This window comes from Heterocephalus glaber, unplaced genomic scaffold, assembly GCF_053883595.1.
Source record: "Heterocephalus glaber isolate CG9 unplaced genomic scaffold, H.glaber_assembly_v1.0 deba00001481, whole genome shotgun sequence".
NCBI classification, from domain to species: Eukaryota; Metazoa; Chordata; class Mammalia; order Rodentia; family Bathyergidae; genus Heterocephalus; species Heterocephalus glaber.
Window position 1 is genome coordinate 44,100,809 of NW_028258317.1, and position 4,329 is coordinate 44,105,137.

The 4,329-nt window shown below is 43.3% G+C and overlaps 1 pseudogene; it reads left to right on the forward strand.

Moving 5' to 3' along the window:
• The first annotated feature begins 834 nt into the window (after positions 1-834).
• LOC101721057 (transcriptional adapter 2-alpha pseudogene) lies at positions 835-1,983 on the forward strand (annotated as a pseudogene).
• Positions 1,984-4,329: the final 2,346 nt, after the last annotated feature.

Consider the following 4,329-nt stretch of genomic DNA (forward strand, 5'->3'; position numbering starts at 1 on the left):
AAGTGGAAAGCCTTGTCACAGAACCAGGAATGCAGAAAATGTGAATATAACAGTTGGTTGCTATCCCTTTTGAAGGCAATATAGTTGCTTAAAACATGTCTACAGATTCTTGGACACTCCTTCCACCACGAGATAAAGGCTGTGACCCTTGCCTTGCACTGGAACTGCCTCAATGAATGGAATGCAGAGGGAGAAATGCTGCCTGGACTCTGAGGCTGGGTTAGAAAGGGGCCCTCAGCTGTGGGTGGTTTCTCTTGGGATGCTCACTCTGGGATCGTTCAGCTGCCATGGAAGCAGTTCAGCTACCCTGAGCCATGACAGGGAGAGAAAAGGAGAAATGATTAAGGAGACCCTCCTGCTCCAGCTTCCAGCTGTGGAAGTCTTCCCCATGCCTCGCCCAGGCCCCAGACGTGTGAGAGAAGAAGCCCAAGATGGCCCCAATCCTGGCCATCATCTGGCTGCATCCGCATGAGGGATTCTAAAGTAAAGTCTGCCAACAGAACCCAGTCAATTACCAAATTCATGAGAAAAATAGATTCTTATTCATAAGCCATAGGTTTGGAGAAGTTTGCTATGAATAACCACAACAAGAAATGGGTCTAACTTATCTGTGTCCTTTTGAAATTAAAAAGTTCAGAGGTAGTCTCAGAGTTACTCTCTCTCCATGTGGCCTCCCCACATTGTCTTTCCAACAAGGAGACTAGATTTTCTACTTGGTGGTTTAGGAATACAAAAGTAGAGGCCAGCCAGGTGTTGTGGTGCATGTGTTTAATCCCAGCACTCAGGAGGCTGAGGCAGAAGGATCACTTTGACTTCAAAGCCAACCTGGGCTACATGACTTCAGGCTTTCCTATTCTTGACCCCAGCTGGACTGCTCAAGAAGAAATGGCCCTTTTAGAAGCTGTGATGGACTGTGGCTTTGGAAATTGGCAGGATGTAGCCAATCAGATGTGCACCAAAACCAAGGAGGAATGTGAAAAGCACTACATGAAGCATTTCATCAATAACCCTCTGTTTGCTTCTACCCTGCTAAACCTGAAACAAGCAGAGGAGGCAAAGACTGCTGACACAGCCATTCCATTTCACTCTACAGATGACCCTCCTCAACCTACCTTTGACTCCTTGCTTTCTCGAGACATGGCAGGATACATGGCAGCTTGAGCAGATTTCATAGAGGAATTCGACAATTATGCAGAAAGGACTTGAGAGACGTTGATTTTGTTGAAGATGACTTGGACATTTTACATGCTCTAAAGATGGCTGTGGTAGAATCTATCATTCCTGGCTAAAGGAGAGACAAAGATGGACAAAAATTATAAGAAATCATGGAATAATCAACCTTAGGAAATTTCAACTAATGGAAAGGCGGTATCCCAAGGAAGTCCAAGACCTTTATGAAACAATAAGGCGATTTGCAAGAATTGTGGGGCCAGTGGAACATGACAAATTCACTGAAAGCCATGAACTGGAATTTGAACTCCAAAGGGAAAGCAAGAGACTTCAGGAATATAGGATAGCAGGCATTACCAATTTTTGTAGCGCCAAGACATATGATCACCTAAAGAAGACACGAAAGGAGGAGCACCTTAAATGCACCATGCCCTCTGAGGTTCTCCAGCATATCCAGGACAGCAGCGCATGCCAGCAGTGGCTCCACCGGCAAGCTGACATTGATTCTGGAGTGAGTCCTTCCATTCCAATGGCTTCAAATTCAGGTAGACAGAGTGCACCACCCTTGAACCTTACTGGCCTGCCTGGCACAGAGAAACTGAATGAAAAAGCAAAGGAGCTCTGTCAGATGGTGAGGTTGGTCCCTGAAGCCTATTTAGAATACAAATCTGCTCTACTGAACGAATGTAATAAGCAAGGAGACTTGAGACTGGCACCGGCAAGAGCATTTATCAAGATAAACGTGAACAAGACCCGGAAAATCTATGATTTCCTCATCCGAGAAGGATACATCACTAAAAATTGAGGTTATAAGGCCCTCGGATCCCAAGTCTGAACTTTGGAATGTGGTGGGTCAGAGGACAGTACACACATTCTGGGGAGTTGTTTTTGAGCTGAATTCCCATTATAAAAAAAGGAGACAGGGCTGGGGATTTAGCTTAGTGGTTTCGCCGCCTGCTGCGCAAGCGCAAGGACCCGAGTTCGATCCCTGGTACCAAAAAAAAAAAAAAAAAAAAAGGAGACAAAGGAAATCTTATGGTGTATTAATAACTACTTTCTTCTCTACCCTAGTTTAAACCACTTCTGTTGTTGGTATTGTGCTGTGGAGTTGTGTGCTAGATAAGCTATTATTAAATCCAAGTGGGCATTCATTCCTAAAAAAAAAAAAAAAGAAAGAAATTAAAAAGTTCAGAAACAGTAAAAAAAAAATTTTAGTCCCCTTAATATAGCCATCCATAGAAATGTCTTCTAATGGAAAAACACCTGTCGACAGCTGGAGATGAAACAACGAATGAAATGAGGGGAAAAGTAACATTCATTTGGTAGGATTGAAATAAATATCATCCTCTGTCTTTTATTTAAAATATTTCAGAGCTCTCAATGAGAGGAATCGGAGTTACCATTTCCCTCAACCCAGCTCTGCCATTAATTAGCTGCATGAACTTGGGCCTGGACCTCCTCACCTTCAAAGTGATGAGATGGATTCTAACTTTATATCATCTAAAGTCATACTAAAGTGAAAGTGACCGACATCAGGTCATTTCCCTGAAAGAGATTTTGACCAGAGAAAGACTTGGAAAGGCTGGAGCTCAAAGTAGAGGTTCAGGGAGCTAAGAGTCACCTTTTCCTTTCTGAGCGTGTGGCTGTTTGGCTCTGGGCCAGGGCCTCTAAATCTGGCCTAGATAGCATTGGGGAGGACAGGTGACCTCCCACCCCGACTTCTTGTCTCACAGATGAGCCAATACCCCAGCAAGAAGTTCCCTGTTCCAGGAAAGAATTCACACTTTCTGCATCTCAGCATCTTCATCTCTACAACAGGGTAGTAAATTCCAGACTAGCTTCTGACAAAGGACTGTGTTAAAATATAGTAGAAGAGTAGACACAAAAATGCCCTGGAAACTCTAAGGGCTGTGGAATAATACAACTGCCTAGGACTTATTAAACCCTTACTATGACCTCCAGGTCCTACGCTAAGAAATTGAAATTAAATTGCTTATTTAATCCTGCCAACAACACTGTGAGGCAGAAATTACCACAGGGGAGGAAACTGAAGGCTGAAGTGCTAAAATGACCTGCCCAGGACCACAGCTGCTAACTGGAATTCATGCCCACGTTATTGTTCTGTGTAATATTTGTTTTATTAATGACTCTTTCAGGATTAGAGGGAAGGAGAAAGGGGGGTTCTCTTTTTATTGTGCCTGGTGCTTGTTTTAAGTCTGGTTCATGTAGAGTTTGGGGGATTAACTACAGTGATTTTTCAATTCTGCATGCACACTGGGACTATCTAGGGAACTTTAAAAAATACTGACACCTGGGCTCCTCCCCATACATTCTAATTTAATTGGTTTAGGTACTATGTGGGTATCAGGCTTTTTAAAATCTCCCAGTTGGCCCCAATGTGTAGCCCGGGTGACAAGCCATTGTCCAACACTGGCAAAGCCCACAAAGAAAGACGCTACCAGCATGCTCAGATCTTGGCTCTGAATGTTCCTCTTCCATGTAGGAAGTAAGGGGGCCCATTGGGTGGGGGAAGGGAGAAATGCCCGAGAATTGATGGAATTCCATATTTATTGCTGCATTCTGAATGGCAACTTTCCCAGCAGATACATTACCAGTCATGTCCCAGCCATAAAACATAGAGCTCTCATTTCCTCCATGGCCTTATATACTCTGAGTGCTTTTCAGCATTATTAACCTCCATAATCAAAATAAATAGAGAGACTGAAAGCCAGGGAAAACCTCTTTACATCTTCTGAATTCCAAAGCTACACAGTGAGAAAGAAGTCAGCCTGTGTGTAAGCATTCTTACTTGAGTCAGACAAACCCATAGCTTGGACAAATTCTGTGTATAAACATCAGGTTCAGAAAGGTCATGGATTTTGAAAAATAAATGTGTCATAATTAGATTCACTGTCATTAGTATAACAGCATGCTTTGTTTGAACAATATTCCCAATAAATGAGGCCACCTTAGCTTCTTTTAGGTACATTTCCATGCTAAAACTAGAACACGTAGAGGAAATAGCCATCATTTAAGGCTGCTCCCCTCTTATTCGGAGGACTCACAGAATTGGTAGCAGATATAGCTCACTTCCTGTTGGAGAATCCCAAGAAAGTCTCTCTCCCCCATCCCAGAAAGCTAGGTTGGCCTTGTGACAGT